At 38.3% G+C, this 22060-nt stretch overlaps 1 long non-coding RNA gene across 1 annotated transcript; it reads left to right on the forward strand.

The window, feature by feature from the left end:
- The first annotated feature begins 10185 nt into the window (after nucleotides 1-10185).
- Nucleotides 10186-18764, forward strand: LOC124171865. The gene is made up of 4 exons (XR_006867991.1): nucleotides 10186-10688; nucleotides 10941-11132; nucleotides 11525-11683; nucleotides 17876-18764. It is a non-coding gene; the product is annotated as an uncharacterized LOC124171865 (long non-coding RNA).
- The last annotated feature ends 3296 nt before the right edge of the window (nucleotides 18765-22060 follow it).

The following is a 22060-nucleotide window of genomic DNA, read 5'->3' on the forward strand; positions in this document are numbered from 1 at the left end:
TAATCAATGTTATGACTAAACCAGTGCATCAAATTGGTGCTGTTCGTTTGCAGCGACTAAGGTTGAAATTATTGAAGTATCAGTTAAATGTTACTTATTTACCGGGTAAACTTATGCATTTTGCCGACCATTTGTCACGCTCTTATGTTACAGACCATGTCACTGATGACCCACAAATGCTAGAGGTAGTCCATTCCATTAGCAAGCATCTGCCTATGTCAAAAGAGCGTCTGTCTCAGTTTCAATTGGAAACTAGCAAAGATATGGTCTTGAGTCAAATAAGTCAATTTTGCAAGTCAGCCTGGCCAGTTTATAAAAAGTTATCCAATGAGTGTAAAACGATATTATAAGCTAAAAAATTATCTTTGTTTTGAAGAGGGTTTAATTTTTTAGGGGAAAAAGTAGTAGTTCCAGGTGCTTTGAGATCGTATGTCCTTAAGTTGCTACATGAGGGTCACTGTGGAGAAACTAAAACTAAGGCTAGAGGTAGAGGGTTATTTTATTGGCCAGGCATGTCATCTAGCATTATAGATTACATAAAATCATGTAGAATATGTGAGAAGTTTCGCCCAGCCAATTTTAAGCAACCATTGCAACCCCGCTCTATGGCAAATCTTCCATATGAAAAAGTGGGTGCAGATATATTTGACTATTCTGGTAAATGTTATCTCGTCCTCATAGACAAGTGTTCTAAGTGGGTTGATATTTGCAAACTTAAGTCCAAAACAGCACCAGCTGTCATAGATGCTATGCAGACTGTGTTCAGTACTCATGGGTTTCCTCGACTTCTCCTGGCAGGCAACATGCCATTTGCGTCCTGGGAGTGTAGGCAGTACTATAAAAGTAATGAAATAGAGCTGAGAACAAGTAGTCCTCACTATCCACGCTCTAATGGACTTGCGGAAATAGGGGTGAAGCTTAGTAAAATGATTCTAAAAAAGAGTCAGGAAGAAAAATCCGATTTCAGAAACCTTTTGAGTGAATAACGAAACACTCCTCTGCCTGGACTAGACTGGTCCCCATCTCAGTTGCTGGTTAATCGTTTACTACGCACAAAGATGCCGGTTACGTATAACACGCTTAAGCCCAAAGTCATCAGACCACAGGATGTGGTAAAAGCGTTACAATCAAAGCCGAACCAAATGAAATCCAACTGTGATAAAACCTCCAGATGGAAGGAAGTTACTTTTCAGATGGGTGAAAAGGTACTCATTAAAACAAGCAAGTGTGACTATTGGGAGCATGGTGTCATTGTAAATAGACATAAAAGTCCTCGTTCGTATTTGGTGAGAAATTCAGTGGGAAATGTAGTGAGGCGTAATATCATACATTTAAAAAAAAGAATAGTAGCATGACCCTCATCTTATGCAACATTACTACCAGATGTGAATGCAGCAATCCATAATGCTGTAGAGTCAGAGAATCAAAATGTTGTACTAAGATCTGATATATATCCTGTTCATCCACCTATGTCTACCGCTGGGAGTGGTCATGTGAATCAACCAGGTGTACCCAACCCTATTGGTTGGTGATCAATGGTGATCAACATAAACCTGCAGAAGTAGTTGAATCAGCGCCTCAACAAAACGGAGTATGCACTCGTGCTAAAACAAAAATAGGATCAGCAAACCCTCTGTGACTAGCTACCCCTAATGGTCAGGCTCCCTTATCTGCTTCGCGCAGTGCTATAAGTGAACCTAATACTGTTAAAACTAAAGTGAAGGTGTTACACCTAAACATTCAGTGCTTACGGCACAAAATTAATGTTCTGGAATTATTTTTGAGTGAACATGATCCTGATGTTGTCTGCATTTCGGAGCACTGGTTAAACTCCGATGAGTTAAGTACTTTCAAAATCGAGGGGTATAATATTTGCTCCTCCTATTGTCGAACTCTTTGCAAAAATGGTGGTGTATTGATTCTTGTTAAACAAATTATTAGTGTACGAAACATTCGATTTATAAATCCAAGTATTGAGCGTGACTATGAATGTTGTGGAATCCTAATTGACATTGGTGGCACTGCCATTGCAATTGTATGTGTTTATCGATCTCCTAGTGGTGATTTTTCTATTTTTCTGGATTTGTTAAGTAATGTTATTCCAATCTTTGTAAAGAGTGCTAAGAACACAATTCTCTGTGGGGACTTCAATATTGATTTCAGCTTGAAATCCACCCAGTCGAGGATGTTACTTGATTCGCTAAGATCATTCAATTTTGTCCCTACTGTGTTTTGTCCTACTCGGGTAACTCAATCTTGATCAAACAACTATTGATAATATTTTCTTAGATATGCCGTCTACTGAAAGTCTTATCATTGATACACACTTTTCTGACCACAAAGCCCAAATGATTGAGATCAATACTCAATGTTGGTCAAACCCTAAGAACCCTCATGCTTATCATAAACGATCGTTCTCACCTTCATCCCAAGCATATTTTCAATGTTTACTGCAGCAGCAGTCCTGGGAATCAGTATATGGCGGGGATGATTTTAATACTAAATTTGATAACTTTTTATCTACTGTCTTGTATTGCTTTGATGTATCTTTTCCTCTAAAAGCTGTGAGGACTTGTTCTAACTCAAAGAAAAAGTGGGTTTCAGATGAAATTAGAGCCTCATCTACTCGTTTAAGGCAGGTTTTTAATGAATTAAAATCAAGTGGCTCTCAGTCAATTGAAAGAGCTTACAAAACTCTAAAAAGTGAACATAGAATTTTGATTGATGAGACAAAAAGAAAATTCAATATGTCCATCATTAGTTCTGCTACTAACCCATGCAAAGCTGCCTGGAATATCATTAAAAACAGTAGTAGTTCTAAAACTTCTTCATCTAATATTAGTGCTGTTCTTCATGAAGGTTCAATAATATCAGAAAAAACTGCTATAGCTGACCTGTTCAATGTTAACTTTCTGAATGTCAATAATAACATGCTGACTCCCTATAACCAATCTAAGTATCCTGCCAACGCTGTTCGCTCCAAGGGATATTTAGCCCACTCTATTTTTCTTTACCCCACTGACGAGAAGGAAATTAATAATATACTTGTTAAAATAAGTAGTAAACGCTCCTCTGGCATTGATAACATTCCAGGTTCTCTGTGGAAAGGAAATGTAAAAATGGCAATAATACCCCCATTAACATATTTAGTTAACGAGTCTCTCTCTCTGGGAATTTTTCCTGATAAATTAAAAGTGGCTAAGGTTATTCCTATCTTTAAGAATGGTGACCCCCAAGATATAAATAATTACTGACCGATCTCAGTCCTTTCAGTGTTTTCTAAGGTTTTTGAAAAGGTCATCTTCAACAGATTGTTATCATTCTTAACAAAATTTGACATCCTCTCAAAATCTCAATTTGGTTTCATGAGAAATAGGTCTACTGAAACTGCCTTGGCGGAGTTCATTCATGTACTGATATCTGAATTGGACAACCAGAACTCTGTTACAGGTGTATTTTATGACCTTAAAAAAGCGTTTGATTCAGTTGATCATGGAATCTTACTTCTCAAACTCAATAGTTATGGGATTTCTGGAATTGCCAATACCTGGATACAATCTTTCCTAAGTGCTAGATCCCAAGTTGTAAGTATCTACTCTTCTGGTATTGGTTCTCACACATCTTCTACTCCTTTGGCAGTCACTAGAGGTGTACCTCAAGGCTCCATTTTAGGTCCTCTTCTTTTTCTTGTCTACATTAATGATCTCCCCTCTTATTTTAATGGTGGGACAGTGGTCATGTATGCAGATGATACGGCACATTTATTGTTCTCTAAATACTTCAACCATGATGAAGTGCAACAAAATATCAGTTCAATGAATAAGTGGTGTGTTGATAATAGAGTTCTTATCAATGAAAAAAAATCTACTTTTATACGATTTCGTACTCCTCAGAGGGAAAGAATTTGTACTCCTCTTCTCAGGCTAAATGGTAAAATTTTATGCTCTTCGGCAGAAACTAGGTACCTAGGTCTATATGTTCATGAAACATTATCTTGGGAAGTGCATATAGACAATCTTTGCACCAAAGTGGCAACCGGTTGTTATTTATTAAGAAGAATTAAAGCTCTCTCAGATATTAAAACAGCCCTTTTGGTCTACCATGCCCATGTTCATAGCCGATTGAAATATGGAATAGTAGTTTGGGGCCATTCTCACCATACTACGAGGCTTTTAAACTTCAAAAATGGGCCATCAGGATCTTAAGCAACACTCCAGGGAGAAGTAGTTGCCGGACACACTTTAAATCCCTAGGAATACTAACATTACCTAGTCTGTATATATATTCTACTGTTATTTTTGTCTGTCTCCATAAAAGTTTCTTTGGAATTGAAATTAATGCTGATGTACATAATCATAACACCAGAGCGTCCAGGGATTTTAGGGTGGTCACTCATAGCCTCACCCTCTTTAGTAAAAACCCCCTTTATGCAGGGGTGAAATTGTTCAACTGCCTCCCACATAAATTAAGGGAAACAAAACCCTTTTCACTGTTCAAATCCCAACTGTATAAATACCTCCTCAGTAATTCCTTCTATTCTGTGGATGAATTTATTTCGTTGAAGTGGAATACTTGACTGGTACTTCTATATATATTTATGACCTATGTATATTTTATTTTCCTCTATTTTGACTTGCTCTATACATGTAACTGCATGTCCTGGAGCGAATAAATAAATAAATAAATAAATAAAATAAATATTGTACATCCTGCTGGCCTACCTATAACTACTACAAGGAGTGGCCATATGGTTAAACCTCCAAGGCGTCTTGGTTTGTAAACTTTCAATTTTTATGTTCTTTTTACTCCTAAAAGGGGAGGTGTTGTAGATCTTTAATCTGTGTGAATCTTCAGGGTTGGCCACCATGTAACTTGGTGTGGAAACTTAGAAGGTTGACCTCTAGGTTTAGATATATATCTGTGCATCACTGTGGATTGAAGTTAGTTTTGTATTGCAATAAGTTTTTACACCACAATAAAAAGATTAAAACAGGCATAGAGGAGAACACCACAGCTAGAGGGAAGAATGTCATCAATAATGTCGTCAACGTAGAGAGTAAACAGAAGTGGGATTAATACACTGCCTTGAGGCATGCCAGAAGAAACAGGTAAGTAATGCAACAAAATACCTTCTATTAGAACTCTTTGGCTGCGGGAAGTCAGGAAATTAGAGACTAAACATAAGAGAGTGCCATGGATATTAAAACGTGACTGGAGTTTATGGATGAGGAGGGTATGATTAACGGAATCATAAGCTTTAGAAAAGTCAATGTAACAGACATCCAGCTGATACCTTTTTTCAAAGGCAGAAATTATATGGTGGTGCAGTATAGAGAGATTAGTAAGGCAGGTCCCACCAGGAAGAAAGCCAGGCCAATCTATTTCTGAAACCATTATCGCACATACTTTCAGTGCAAGCAGTTAAGTAGTGTAGTAACACACTAGCATGCATGACTATATAGCAACTACCCTCGAGAAGTAAGATAACAAATATTTTTTTATAGGCCACAGAAAAACATCAACTGGTATACCTTCCCTCCTAGCCTCTCATAAATGTATGCATTACTTGATCAAACCTTCCTTTCGCCATAAAACCAAAGTTTTCCACTTTCGTTCATTCACTTCATTATTGCATTGGCTTCTCCAACTAAGACTTCTTTGGGACTTTAAAATACTCTGAAGATGAATTATTGTAATCCTGCACCTTAACATATCACATAATGTGCACACATAAATTGGTATCAATTATCACTTCTCTAGCCATGCTGTATATAATTATAAACACACATGGGCAAATGATGGACACCACTGGTTCACTGGCATAACCATAGGCGGATCCAGGGGGGGCACGGGGGCACGTGCCCCCCCCAGACCCTTAAAAATATGATAGATTTTTAATACAGTCCCATTATAATTTCGTTCGTTTTGTATAACAAGGTATCCTTGTGCCCCCCCCCGAACAAAATCCTGGATACAGCCTTGCTTGTGCCCCTCCCAGAAAGAAATCCTGGATCCGCCCCTGGGCATAACTACAAGCTTGCACTAAACTGAGCATATTTCACATTAATCGGGAAGGAAAAACTGCCATGTTTATGTGGATGATACGGCATTTCCGTGAATATGAAATTTGTGAATGTGAACTTCTGTGAAGTAATTTCCTTGGCATGAATGCCAAGACCACGATACAGACATAATAAGTCAAGTGATCATTCCATGTTGCATACCACAATCAAGGAAGCATAAGCATACATTACCTTCGGATGAGCCTTATAATGAACACAATTTTGACCAAAAAATCTCATGATGATATCAACCAATTAATTTGTTTTCTATACTTCTTTTGAGAAGTTCATTTCACACATGGATTGAGGTGTGGTCGAACTGATGACTATTCAACGATTTAACTTGGCAGGAGAACAGCCCCAGACTAAATTGGTTCATCTAATTCTATCTTACACTTCTAAAATGAAAAAAGGCTATGGTTCAGTTCATTACCAAAGCAAGACATTACTTTGAACCCAAGGGCATACCTAGGATCATAACTAGCGGGGCAAGCCATGGTCTTGGGAGGGGCAAGCCAAGTTGTGACATTTAGGATGGAAAGGTTGAATTAAACCAACGTTTAAAGAAAATTTAAGAATAAGCTTTATTATTTTATGAGATTATTACTTTGAAAAAATAGTTTTATCTTAGTTACATATCTTATACTAATACGTTTCATTTTTCGTGGGTTTAAAGAAAATTTGTTGAATACTTTCGTTTCAATTCAGTACCTACTGATTTTGCTTACAGACTTTTGCGATTTTTGCTTCTATGGGGCTGTGGCCCCCCCTGCCCCTCGCTGGGTATGCCCATGTTTAAACCTCTAACCCAAATCAATGCTTGCCAGCAAATAGCGGACAATGACATTTTCATTCAGTAATGCCACTACCTGATAAATGGATGATATAAATAAGTTTCCGGCGATCTGCAAGTTAAGCTGAATAGATGAAGGAATAGAAGGGATAGAACGTACCCATGCACATAAACAAGTAAAAGTAACCATTGTCTTAACTGATTATGCGAGTAGAGTGCATCTCTGAGCATCAAGCATTTGCATTGCTTCGGACTGTAGGTTTTTAATTCATTTTCCAAAACTTGAAACTACACCAGCAATACATATGTATGCAAATAATACCTCAGCAAGCAATTGGTTATTAAATTAATTTACACATGAATATGAGTCATTTTTTGTTTAATAATTACTTTGCCGGCCTTGGTGGCGGCGGGTAAAAGGACAGGCAAACCGAAGGCCATGGGTTCGAGCCCCAAATGGCAAAATCGTCACTAGCAAGAAAAGGTTAACCCCGCCTAACCCCCCATTATATCGGCCCCCCTAGAAATGCATTCCCCTTTCACGGAAGCCTCGCCGAAATAGATTCTTCATTTATGCAACCCTTCCTCCTCTCTCCTGCCCCTCGAAACATTTCAGCCTGCAGCAAGATTTCCTTTGTCTGGGGACAAGAAAGTCCGTGTTGTTTACATTGGTGCCAGTTGAAATGCCCAATGTAAAGAGCGTAGAATACTGTTTTCGGGGTTCTGGAGAATAAACAATGTAGGTAAAGAACCATTTTATAAGCACTAGCATGAATATATGACACGTCTTGGGTGACGTCCTCCGTGAGAAATGGTTTAGAAGCAAAAGGGTTGCAGATTTATTGACAGAGTGGTAATAATTACTCAGTAAGAACTCATACATCCATGCTTCCACTTGTTTTTCGTGGAGGAAATGAGGCGATTTTTACGGTGCCTGATTGGAAGGCCTTATTCAGCGGAGAAAAGGGATTAAAACCCCTCCGAAATTTTCATACAATCCTCCCCAAATGAACCTCTCACAATATATACCCATTCTATGGTATACCAACCCCTCTTTCGCTTCTGACCCCACCGTAAAAATATATGTCTACAGCCTCGCATACAGGCACGTAGACATGGGCAGGGGTGGATCCAGGATTTCTTTCTGGGAGGGGCACAAGCAAGGCCGTATCCAGGATTTTGTTCAGGGGGGGGCACAAGGATACCTTGTTATACAAAACGAACGAAATGATAATGGGACCGTATTAAAATCTAGCATATTTTTAAGGGTCTGGGGGGGGCACGTGCCCCCGTGCCCCCCCCCCCCTGGATCCGCCTATGGACATGGGGGCTTCAACCTCTCCCGGAATTTGTTGTGAAGACAGCTCGCGATGCATCCATTGAGGGGGCCACTAACTTAGCGCAACCTCTTCTTTGACGATTGTCGATAACTATATGTTTCCTCAAATAGTCGACCAAATCACATACAAGAAATAGATCGATAATTCTACCCCAAGAGTTGAACATTTTTGTGAAAAATCAGGCGGATTTCGGGAACTTACTTACAAACTTACAAGTACGGCGCGGTAATAAAAATGAAAAATCGCCTATTTATAACCTCATGGTAACAGCTCTTCACAGAATCGCGGACTACAATTCAGCATTGAAATTCACTCGGGAAGAAAAAATATTGCCCAGGCAGGGTAATAGCATTTTCGTTCGTGTATAAATAAGAGACTAAGAAATTCTTCTACCAGGATCCGCCTTTCGTACTGCGAGCAAACTATCGCGATGTAATATACACCCGCGGGTGTAATATCAAAATTGATTCTCACTAATCATCGATCATCAATCGAAACCTCATCAAATTCTGCGCCGTCTTTACCAATTTGCTGTTATCCTTATAAACAGTGGCGTGTGTGGCAGGAATGAGAGGGCGATTTGTCCCGAAAGCACAAATTGAAGCTTCACCGCCTGCTGTGGGCAGCACTGTGGGGCCCCTGGGGCGCCAAACTCAAGGCCCGCCCTGGGCAGCACATTTTCTGAAGTACGCTGATATTTGTCACACCTCATGGTTTGCCTAAATACCGCGAGAACTAGAATTCCCATACATTTTCGACCAATATTGATCACCTGGTAGTAATCGGCAGGAGGGAATCGGCCGAAGATTTGCTGCAGGGAAAAAAAGATTCTACATCAGGATTCAGATTTCTCACGTCGACCTGTTGGTTTTATTCGCAAGCCTCTAGAAAGGTTGCAAAGTATACTTGGCAAACTTGATGGGAGTCAGAATCAAGAAAAAGCTTTGGCACTACAGCAATCATAAAATCTGCTACAAAATATGTAAAACGAATACCCATGTTTGAAGGGAAGAGTTCTTACTTCATCAAGTGCCGCAGAACTTCTCGTGTCAGCATCAATTATTCATCAACATTTCATAAATACACAGCCGCGCCATATAACTATGCATAGAAATTGCTTTAGTTTAGTCGATCTTTATTTACTGTCCATAGCCATTCATTAGATTGCTCCTATGGGGGTAGTACGAAATGCTTATGCATTGTTGCGCGAAATGTAAACAGCGGCCTTACACAACGAGAGCGTCAGTTGATTGTCTGTGCCGTTCGCAGTAGGTAGCATACACATCCTGCAAGTGATACTGAGGATTTTTAGGTTTGAACTTGATAAATAATTTGAAACCAACTGCAATGATGGATATTGTGATACTTAACAGCATTTCGAGCACCTGCACCTTTGGCTTTATAGCGCCGGCAACGGACAGGAATAATATTTACTCGCTTAAGATATCGTAGGTTTTGTTCTACCTATTATCATAATGTGTTGTTGACGAATGCAATTTCTCTATTTGTTTTAAGGTTACCTACCAATAAGAAGACTATACGTACGAACCAAATATACAACTACTAAAATGGTGAGTAGATTTTTTTGCCAAAATACTTATAAAAAGTCAATGCCGATTAGAAAATTATTTAGGACCTGATTGGAATCTTATATGAATTATAGGTAAATTACGCTAAATTAAACTTTGGTCGAAGATAACAATTTGTGATGAAAGTATTTGAACTATATATACGATCAGGTTGAATTTTTCTTCGTAATTGATACGCTGTGTCCACACAAAATTAATTTCCCGTGGTCTGTATGCACGACGTCTTATTTTTTGTCTGAAAATGCTATTTAAAACTCACGCCTTGGATTTCAAACTGTATTTTAGCTCAAAAGCAAACATAATACGAGTATTTAGAAAGCAAATTAAGAACGTTGCTCAAGTGTTCACTTTGGGCGCTATAGAGACGTAAAGGCACGCATTTATAAGAAATACAATTAAAGGAGCTCAAAAACTCCGTTGTTGGTTGATGATGAAAGAGTTGAAAAGCATTAGAATTAATGTAACATTAAATTGGGCCAAAATATTTATCGTAGCCAGCGCAATGCCAGCTCGTACTCCTGTGAGTTGGGCCGCCCAAACGGGGCCCAGGCTCTCGGAAAAAAAAGAAGGCGGAAGTGGCGGATTGAGGGGGAAGAGGGAGGAGCGGTTGTTCACCACCATGGACCATGTTCGCCACTTTGATCCCCAAAAAATAGGAACATATTTACGATGAACTTGGACTTGGTCTTCCGACGCAAGTTCTCATGCCACCATTTCAATATTGCTAAATCTTTCGGTGTACGCGATTCATGTTTGATATTTTTTGTTAAACGAGATCCCATAAAACCCCAGTTTCATTTGAAGGATTGCGTACCCCCCTGTCGACCTGAGATGCTGGAAGGAGTAAGAGCCCTACAGAAAAAAGTACTCCAGGCATCAAAATGTCTCAGACCGCTTTGTGCAAGTAAGTTACTTTTAAAATCCGGACACGCTGAAGCAGTAGGGTGTGAACATGTTACTTCAAAAACTACAAGAATATTACTCATCCAGCAGTCAATGATGTCAATATTCATAATGCCTCCACAAAAGCTGATAGCCACATTAAAAAATAAAAGTAGACTTATTCTAACAAAAAAGACTAGCAAGAAATTTGGTTGATGTTTGGATGAATTCCATTACAATATTTTATCCATATCTTATGTTTTTTTAATTGAAGGGAGGAGCTGGGGATACAATCACCGATTCAGATTCAGAGGACGATACTCCCGGAGAAATTCGTTTGCCGTGCGAGCTAGTCGCATATCTATTTGCAGATAGAATAGGACTTTCTGCAGATCCACAGCAAAATATCGAAAACACTGTTGAGTTACATTGCAGATGTGGAAGACAGGTGACAGCAGCCAGTTTGGTAAGTTTGTTGATTTAGAATCTGCAGCCCAAACATGATATCTTTGCCAGATGAAAGGCCTCAACTTTGCAACTGTCGAGGCATGGTAGCAAATTTCATAGATCTGAGGAGGAGGCCACTGTGGGGAGCCATTTCACGTAAAACAACATTAGTCCCGTGTCAATAATCCGAAAAAGTTCTTTGTTCTAATTTCCCCTAAGGTTACATGGTGTTCTTTTATGAACTGGTTCTCTGTACTCAGCCGAAAATAATGGTAGGTTGTAGGTTGTCATTAATCCATTTATTCCAAGAGATAGATTTTCAGGTTGGTGGTTAAATTGATGCACAAGATATTAAATTTAGGATCCAATCATTTATTTCTTTTTTGCTTAATCTCTACATGAACCATTAAGAACCAAGACACTTCGGTGGGCAAGCCAAAGAGGAAGCAGCCCCGCAAGTTTCCTGTAGAAAAGGAGTTGAGGAAGGCAGCAATTTTCCGAAATGCATATCCACATGTTAAATCATTCTACATCATGTCAGGTGATTCTACAGAATCCAAATAAACGTTGGTGAGTGTCTGCTAGTTTATTGTCGAGCTTTGAAGAAACAAGGTGTTCTAGCCAATGTACATATTCTTTCAATTGGTTGCTAGGACACCACTGCTATTTAATACAACTTAGCTTACTAATACTCACTCATGTATTTTCAATCTTATTTCAAATTTAGTAATTCAATTATGCTCAAATCATGCCCAAGGATTCTTGTGGATTCTGTTAAATGAAAAAAAGCTATAATGGCATTGCCTACTTTAACTATGCATTTATGCTTTTTTGTTCAAAGACCTATGCACTCATTCTAGCTACGGTACGTAATACTCTAGAAATAGATCCATCTAGAAGGGATGGGAAAGGGATGCTTTTGCTCAAGGCACTCTCACCTACGCCAGGCAAGGAAGGGGTGAGGAAAGGACAAAATTACCTCAGACTCCTGAATTAAAAGAGACAGCCCTGTCTTGAAATGACTCAAAATAAATAATCTTCACCTCACAAAATGATAATGCTATGCATATTTATGCATGCGCATGGGCGTACCCAGAATCAAAACGGGGGGTGGAGGGGGCAAAATTAGCTGTGGTTGTTCAAGTTGTTACTTTTTTGCACAGAAAAGTTTAATGAAACCAAAATTTTAAGGAAATTATGACAGCAATTTATTAATTGTTATAATTATTTGCTTGAAAAAGAAAATGATTTTTATTTTAGTTCCATGTCTTATACTAATACCATTTTTCTTCATAAGGAAAATTTGTTCATAACTTTTGTTTTGAACTAAATTTATTTTCGCTTCTAGGGCAGCTGCCTCCCCTTCTGGGTATGCCCATGTGCATGCGTGCTGTCGAAGGACAGCTATTGTTTTTCATTTCCCTTTGACGTGTAATTTCCGATATCCCAATCATTTCAGTGAGGAATTATTTCATAGGATTTATGCTTTCCTATAAGGTGGTATGGATAAATCTCAGGAATAAGTTGTCCAGGAAAGATATCCTTGAGGATTTTCATGGTAGAGACATTAGTTTCCAAATAAGAGTGATGTAAAATTTTGGTGTGTATTGCCAAAGGTCCCAGGTTATTTGGTAATTTAATGTGTGGGAGTTCATGAGTGTCATGAACATATGATTCTGAAGGTATTCATGTCTCAATGCCAGAATCTGATGCTTGAAGAAAAGAAATTGCATGCTAATATACGCATATCACTGCACACTAAGAGGTCTCGTGAAAACACCATCTGAATGCTCATTATCACAAACTTTGACAAGTGTGGCAACCTTTTCACATCATTCATAATGAAAAATAACATAATTTAAATTAAAGAGTTCCAACATGGAAGTAGAGCCATCGTCTGGGTAGCATTTTATGAGGTGGGTGGATGTGTATACTCAGTTGAAGGTGGAAAGGGGTAGAGTGGGGGTGGTTTGGAGCTGAGGGTGGCATCTGCAGGGAGGTTCCCGCTGTTGCATTATCAATTCCTACCACTTCCTCCTCTTAACTTGAAGACGGAGAAAGAGGAAATGGTGTTCCCTCTCATTCATTCTCTGTGTCTCAAATATGCTCAGTAAACTCTGGGATGAAACGTTTGGTGTGTCATTTAGAAACCCACTCATAGTGGCTAAGGTGTTTTTCAATGGTACAGAAAACTATGCTGATAAAGATTTAAGTCAAATGTATAAATCTACATGTTACACATGTTGTGTGGCTAATATCAGTAACACAGGATGAAAATTCAAAAACTAAGTGAAAGGCCATTAAATATTTTACTTAAATGATAGGTAGTGGAATTTCAAATTTGGTAAAGCATGTATAAAATTGCAACCACTTACATGATTTTGACTTCTAAATTTTTTCATGTTAATGACAAGGGTGCAAAATTAAATTTTTAAGCCCTGTTTATACGGTACATTAGCTCAAACAAGTTAATATCCTAATGTAGGAACATGAGAATGAACACCAAAATACACGATGTGACCACTCAACTTGTGTGAATGAATAAAAATAGAATGTGTCCTAATTTGATTCATGCATTCCTACATGTTCCATTACTGTCCACTCCATGCAATCAGACTTTAACACATGTGTCTTAATTAGAGGTGGGGTTAACTGTTCATTTTGATGAACCGTTCACTTTTAACCTGTTCAGTAAAAAGAGCAGTTCAAAATATCTGTTCATGGTGAACAGTCTGGGTCATTCAGGTAGAAAATACTGTTTATCGGATGTTTAGAGTAAGTGAAAGCTTAGTGTGGTATCATTTGGTTTGTGCAACTTGTCATAGTTATTTCAAGCAAATTCTGTCCCAGGCCTTTACTTGGTTGCCCGTTTGCAGGACAACATCTGCTTTCCACATGTAGAATAAGCCAGAACTAATATTTATCAACCCAGTGTCTGATGTTATTTGCGTGTTTAGCACAAGAAAAGTTTTTTACATGATTCTCTTATGAGCAATTTAGACTTTCATACACAGCTAACAGTTCTTTATACATATTTTTAGTATAAACATCATTTGTGAATCTCTCTCTTAGACTCCTCAGTAAGATATTGATTTTTTCTCTTCGTTACAGCCTGTGTCAGGTATCTATCCAATCTAATGATGCAATTAACTGTCAATAATAGCATGCATTATATTGTAAATTTTAATCAGTTTCATTGCTAAATTAGTACTTTTGGTAGAATGCAAAAAATAGTACAATATGTTACACCTATGGATTTCTGTAACATATTTAAATGCCCTCCGAGGAATGAATACCCTCCAAAAAAGAATACCCTTTGAAAAAAGAATGCCCTCCAAGAAAAGAATACGCTGAGAAAAATAACGGCTAAAAGGAATCTAATATTTTGAACAATAGTTCGAACCGTTCAGCAGCCATGTTGTTCATGTTTGTTGACGGAGGGGAATGATAGAGAAGGAAGGGGAGGGGCTCGGTCGTCTATGATGCACTTCAGTGGCCTTGGACGGTCTGCATCATAACTGCCATCTGTGGTGACCACTACGCACTTGCTGGAGTAAGCTGCAGTTCAAAAAACCTCTCGGTGAGCATACCTGTCAGACCGAAAACACTGCGCTTTTGCTGTGTAGATATGAACAGTGAACAGAGAGTTTTAGAGAACTGTTCATTTTCAAACCGCTTCATTTCAGTAAATACATAGTTCGTTTTGGCAGTTCGGTTCTTTTTGACCCATCTCTAGTCTTAATGTATCATGTAAACAGTTCTTTAGAGCAATTTGCAATTATGAATAGCCTGCATGTCATATGCATATTTCATTTAATGTGTATTACTGTTTGGTAATTGAGATAAAATCCTTCCTAGATAAAAATGATGAATCAAACTAACCATATGTGATATGCATCCCTCATTCTTCAATGTCAGACCAATGTTCTCACGAGACTCCCTCCCTTCTATTCCAAGCAGAAGCAGTTATGTAACTTCAATGTGTTTCCCTTTATTTCATGGGTAAACAATAATTAATCCCTAAAGCATTATTGGTCTGGTTGATGAGCTTTCAGGGCACCACTATTCTGAGTATCTGGCTGGAATTATTTCTTGCTGAAGAAACAATTACATACAATCATTTAAGTTTCCTCTGAATACTATAGTATTAGTACTACAGTATTTCTGAGCTTGTTTCAATGACAGCCTTGGAATGGATAGTGATATTTATTTTATAGTTTTCATGTTAACTGCGATGTGGTAGAGAAGAAATGCGTAGGTGTGACAAGATTAGCTGATATGAGAATAGAGTGGAGAGCTGCATCAAACTATTTTTAAGATTGTTAACCAGTGATGATAAATATATCTGTGATATGTGCGAAGTGATAGTAATGTGTGTGAAAGTTATAATTTTAGTTTCGTATAAATAATTAATAGCCCAAAATATTGAGGAGAGAAATGGGGGCTTCAAATCAATTTAGAAACACAATCTAACTTTCCTATATTATTCAACTACCATAATTCATTCAACTGACATATTCCAGTGAAAGTGAATCAAAATATGAGTTATTTGCATTCATCATTCTGTTGCATTGATGCCGAATCACTATAACCTAGTTGTCCCATCCAAAGCAGGACAAAAACTTGGCCCGTTTTGAGAAAACGTCTCTTTTTGATTCGACTGAGAGTCCATGGTTGTCTTTGGTAGCTTACCATTATCTTCTTGTTTAGGCCACAGAAGCAAATAGCCCATCTTTACCCATACCTCCTCACTTAGTCCCTTTGCCCTCAATAAGCTTGGCTCATTTCCCACTGCTAAGGCAGCACAGGCAGGCAGTCATCTAGCGGGACAGCTGCCCCTTCTCTCCCCCCATCCTTTTCTGTGTGCATAGGAATCTGCATTTTTGATAGTATCCCTATAATTGCTGGTATCTATTTTGTTCATTTTAAGCAGAATAAAAAAATTCAAAGTCTGACCACTGCATATTGTGAGTGGAATTGAAGGCATTTCAGGGTGTACAATCTATGCAGCACGTAACATTCTCCCCAATAATTGATTTTGTGGAGCTATGCCTTGTCAAGCAACTAGGAAACAGTAAATATTGGCAAAACAAATTCATTTACATTCTGAAAAAACTATTATGTATTTTAAATACCTCTACATTATTTGTTAACCAATAAGGGTTTGAGCATTTCTTTTTTGCCCTGTACGGAGTTGTTTCTCGGCTTGGGACTGTCCAGGTAGTTGCTTCCTCCACTTAATGACCTTTCCTAGCAGGGTGCCTGACCCTTTCCTCGGCAACTGGGCAAATATAATCCTCGACCCTTTTCCTGAAGGCAGCCCATCGCAGCATACTTTTGCGGTCAGTTTATTGTTACTAGTGCGATTTTAATTTTTTTTAATTGTTACTATATGAAAGTAATCACCTGGATAGAGCAGTTCTCTCTCTATTCATGTTATGGGCTGCATCGCACAGCAGGGTTCCATAGAAACCATCCCTTTTATAGGTAGCGGAATGGGTACAGAGAGTTAACGGCCATATTTGAATACATGTCAAGAAAATTTTGAAAAGAAAATGAGTTATTCCGAGAAGAGTGTGGTAATTTTCTTCCACAAATTTCAGGAGGAGGCTACTTGCACCAATCTACTCTTAGATGTGCCAGTTGGAGGGTAATAAGTTTTTCCAAGAAAAAATTAATGCGCTAATGTGTTCCGAAGTAAGCCTGTGAGGTGCTCAGGGCAGACCACCTAAATGTAACCTGACCAGAGAACCAAGATATGAGAGTAATTACCTGGGTAGAGCAGTGCTCTTTGCTGCAATGGTATAGAATGCTTCTCACAGCATGTGTCTACGTAAAACATTCCTTAATTGCACATTAAATTTAAGAATTTTTAGGATATGCATTAATTAGTATTTATAGCGAAATTAATTTATAATACGTTTGTATTCAAAGGTTGATAAGAGGTTATTAAAAATAGTCGCTGTAATTTTAGCTCATGACAAAGAACTGAGAGGATCATATTTTATTACATTACGAGGGCTTTTTTTCATAGGAGTTAAATCGGATACTTCATAGAATTTCTCCGCAAATGTACACTTAGAATGTGGCAAACAGAGTAACGTATATATTTAGATGTAAATCATTACAATAACCCTCCTATGAATTTGCTAGTAAGTTTTAAAAATAACAATTAAACATCTAACCTTAGCATCTCCAAAATTTGTTCTAGGTGATGATGAATGCGGTTAATATGAACGCTAAAGTTTTAAACGGAACGCTAGAGTTCCGTTTAAAATTTGGAGCCTATCAGCAAAACATCCAGAATGGCATTGATTTTCAATAGATGCAACATGTACGTTTTTATTTAATCTAACTTATAAACAAATAAGTGACCATGAGCACCTTCCTTGAGTAGGACACAGAGCCGGAATGGGCCGAGATAATCCCCACACGGACAATTGGAAAGGGTTGGACCTCTCGAGCCGAGGGACCCTAATGGCGGTTGAGACCCACTTGGCATGCTTGACCACAAAACCGTGAAAACACGGCCTTCAGCCTTTTGCTTCGAAAAGTTAAAGCCCTGAAAACCCAGCCTTCATCCTTTAGCAACAGAAAATTCAGGGCGTGAAATCACGCCCTTCGTAGGGAAAAGGTTAATTAACTACCCATATGGAGGGGCTTTGGGCTGAAAATACAGTTAATATGCACATGTGTTTTAATGCATGTTGTTTTTCCTTTCTGTTCTTCTTTTTATGATCATGGCACTTCTATATTTACCAGATCAATGGGGAAGCTGTCGAACAAGAGCACAGACATCTGTGGGATGGACAGAAGCAACACCTTTTCCCCCTGGGATTCATTCTACGCTCGTTCGGAAACGGGAAGAAATGTGGAGAGAAGAAATCAACCTCTTAGGAAACTTCTAGTATGCTCTTGGACTATCAGAACCAGTATTTTTAATCGAGAAGTTTATAAACTATTACAATTGTATCGGCAGCATGTACTAGTACATTACATGTACTGCGTACCTTAATGCTTTTTACTTTCTGTTTTTGGGCAGCCATCAACAATGAGAATGGCAGGCTTACAATATGAGTTTTCCGGTTAAGTAATTTATGTGTTCCAATGTTGCAGGTGTTTCCATTTCATTGAGTTAAATGATTTTAAGAGATTTAACAGGCCAAAATTTGTCATTTAATGCCTGAATTTGATGTTATAGGTACTCCTTTATCAAAGAGTATTCTATTTTTTATTCCTAGTGTTTAGTGAAATCTAGTCGTTGCATGTAAAATACGAAGTATTGCTTGTGTTGCAAGAATGTTATTTAACTTGAGATTCAATGTTATATATTTTAAGTCATTTGTGATGCATGTGTTATGTTATATTTAACTGCTTTACTTGAGGATTTTGATGTTAGGTTATCACTATTTTTTTCAGTAGACTTCAATCAATAATTTGGGACTTAGATTGTGTCTCTTCAATATTTTGTATTCGGAGAGACTGACTGAATTAACTTTTGCATTAAAGTGTGATAACGTGAAAACCTCAAAGGGATGATAAAAAGTTTTTCATATGTACTGCATCAAAATTTGTTGTTTGTTACAAGTTGTATTTTCTTAAATATACCCAGGACTGTAGGTCTTATCCATTGACCAAGTTCCTGTTTAGTCCTGGGCGCTTTAAATTGCATTAATTATAAATAAATATTACTGCAAAAAACTCCTTTGCATAGCTTATTTAATTATGGTGTCATGAAAATTCGCAGCGTTCAAAAATTTTCACTCTGATGAGAGTGAATCAAACATTTCTTGTTGGCAATAGCCATTTTTACCCATCACAAACTTAATGAGTGCTTGAGAAAACCAACTACAGTAAAACCTCTTTTGTAGTGAACCTCTTTACATCATAAACCTCCATACTTCATACCACCCCTACGGTCCCGTCAGATTGAGATGTAATTTTATACACAAATCTCTTTGCAGTGAACCTCTCATAAAACCTCCACTTATCATGCCAAGGAGACACCCCCAAGACTGCCTAACTATAGTTAGGCAGTCTTGGGGGTATACCTTCGCAAATTAGACCGAGACAACTAGAGACCATTAATGCAGCCGCGATTACGTACATGGAATAACATTTTCAGCAATAAATGTTTCATGCTTATTTTTTTCTTTTACACCTTTAAAATGCTGTAATTTTCACGTTAACCATAAGTTATGGCCATTTTGTTCTATATGAGAGCATACCTAACAGTAAATAAGAGAAAAGATATCAAACTATCGTTATCATTTTAAGTGACTGATGAACTAAGAGATATCACATCGTTTTCTCTCGAATCATGGTAAAAATCACGTGATAGCACTTGCTTTGTGTTATCATTAAATAATAAATATATGTTCACTAATCCATGCATGTTTATTTAAACGCATAAATACAGCAGACTCCCGATTATCCGGCTGCGGTTTATCCGGGTTGCGGATTATCCGTGCATGATTTTAACTCTCTTAACAATTTTTTCCGCAATCTTATAAAAAAACTTAAATCGGATCCAAAATCATCGGAATTACTGCATTAATGCTAGGATACACCAGGCTTATCATTTCCGTCAGAATCCCGTTCGTAAAACGGAAGCGATCGCGCGCTAGCCGCATTCAAGGGAGCACCGATTTCGTGTTTTCCAAGCCTATCAGTGCGCGAACGCACTCCGTGATCACGGATACACGTCCCGCAGCAGATGCAACCCGGGCAACTTGTACGAGACGCGACTGCGTGGCGTGGTGCCTGACAATGTAGTTTCCGACGTCGAGCAGTCGTTTTGAAGCATTCGCGCAAATCACTTTTCTGTATCCGCGATCACACACCCACGAAAGTGTGGTTTTCGAAACCGGGCCTTACATGAAGCATTAATAATACGAGTACATTCATGTTATTGCCGCTAAAAAGATCGCGAACTGGCGAAGAAAGCTCTCATTGAGTCCGGGAAGCACGCTAATAAAGCAGAATAACGGCATAAATAATAATATATTGTTTGTTTTACGTAAATTATGATCATTACAAGACATTGGAGTTGATGTTTGGGTTATCCGTGTTTTCAGATTATTCGTGCCGTCCCTCCCCATCATTAGCCCGGATAATCGGGAGTCTACTGTATAATGGTTTTAAAGACAGTACGTAATGCCTTTCATTTCCAAAGGATATGAAAAAAATGGCGTGTATTGCTAAAACCTCTCTATAGTGAACCTCCATGCATCAAATCCTACAATTCTGTAGGCACTTCAGCTTGGCCTAAGGATGTTTACAGCATGACAGAAGCTCTACCACCACCAGGTACAGGACACAACAAAACCCAAAAAATAACTCTGCATATTGAGTATCTTTCTACAGTATGACAATTGTTGAGGTGAAGTTATATTTAACATAAGTTTACTCATGGTGATACGTCAATCAAAGTCACTTGTATCATGAATATATTTCAACATTTACTACGGTAATCAAAAGTGCCTCATCTGACTGTGGTACGCCAGCTGGTGCTTGAATTCAGCCTAAATATTAACCATCAAAAAAACATTTCCTTCATGCTCTGTTCCTGTTGTCTCTGATGACCCCTTTTTTGATCACTTCCTCATGCTAAAACTGTCATATTTTAACACGCAAAATATTATCGATTTGAGGTAACCGCCATCAGCAGATTTTTAAAAGTTTGAGTCTCTTAAGACAAAACAGCACAACTGCCCAATGCCCTACCAAGTTATCTCTCTTTCCCTTACTTAGCATAAGCAATCATATACAAAGAGCATTATTGAATTAGCAATAAAAAAACAAAGCCGTAAGTATTTCTTTACCAAAACATGAGTGCCAAAGTAATACATGCATCACGGCCAGCTGAGCATTTCACATTTCTTGCGAGCATTATGTTAAGAGAATTATATTTTTCCCGACTCATAATTAGATCACCCATCGACACAAAATTTCATTCCATAGCATGACAATAATGTTGGCACAGCAGAATTTTCAACCCACTTCAATGCAATAGTGTAGTCCTTAACAGTAGAACTGCCACGGCGGTCATTTTGACTGCTGTCGACACTTTCAACAGTTGCCAATTAAGTGTAAACACGACTAAAAGCAAGTCATTTTAAGACTTTTCCTAACTTTATGAAAGGAAAATACTGGAAATTTTTGACGGAAAAACTACCATTTTCTCTCTGCAAACTACTGAAAGCCAAAAAGAATACTCCGAGAAATGAATCAACACTTACTCTGATTACTTAGGAATGTATGCATTCAAGGCACAACTCTGTCCTGCATCCACTGGCATCCGAGCAAAATGGCATATAACTTGTGCGAGACGCGACTGTGTTACGTGGTGCCTGACAATCTTGTTTCCGATGTCGAGCAGTGGTTTTGGAGCATTCGTGCAAACCACTTATCTGTATCCCTGATCAGGCAGCCACAGATGTGTGGTTTTCGAAACCAGGCTTTACATGGAGCATTAATAATACGAGTACAACCATGTTATCGCAGCTAAAAAGATCGGGAACCGGCAAAGAAAGCTCTCACCGAGTATGGGAAGCACTCTAAAGTAGCAGAATAACGGCAAAAATAATATCTTGTTTGTGTTATGGAAATTATGAACATTCCAAGACATTGAAGTGAAAGTTTGGGTTACCCGTGGTTTGCGATTATTAGTGCCGTCTCTCCCCATCATTAGCCCGGATAATCAGTAGTCTACTGTAAATAGAAATCAGATAGATACATAGGCCATTAGACCACTTGAAAAAATGGGCAACCATGAATTTAGAGGCTTTCTCAAATTCTTACGATCAGTGCAAGGTTACTGAAAAATTACTTTGCCCATGAAAAACATGAAATAAATGAACTTGAGGACAATTTTTGGTTGTTTAGGCCTATGGCTTTACCTTTGTGAAATATTCACCACTGTCAGATCTAACAATACAGTTTCAG

Source organism: Ischnura elegans, chromosome X (genome assembly GCF_921293095.1).
Source record: "Ischnura elegans chromosome X, ioIscEleg1.1, whole genome shotgun sequence".
In the NCBI taxonomy this organism is placed as follows: Eukaryota; Metazoa; Arthropoda; class Insecta; order Odonata; family Coenagrionidae; genus Ischnura; species Ischnura elegans.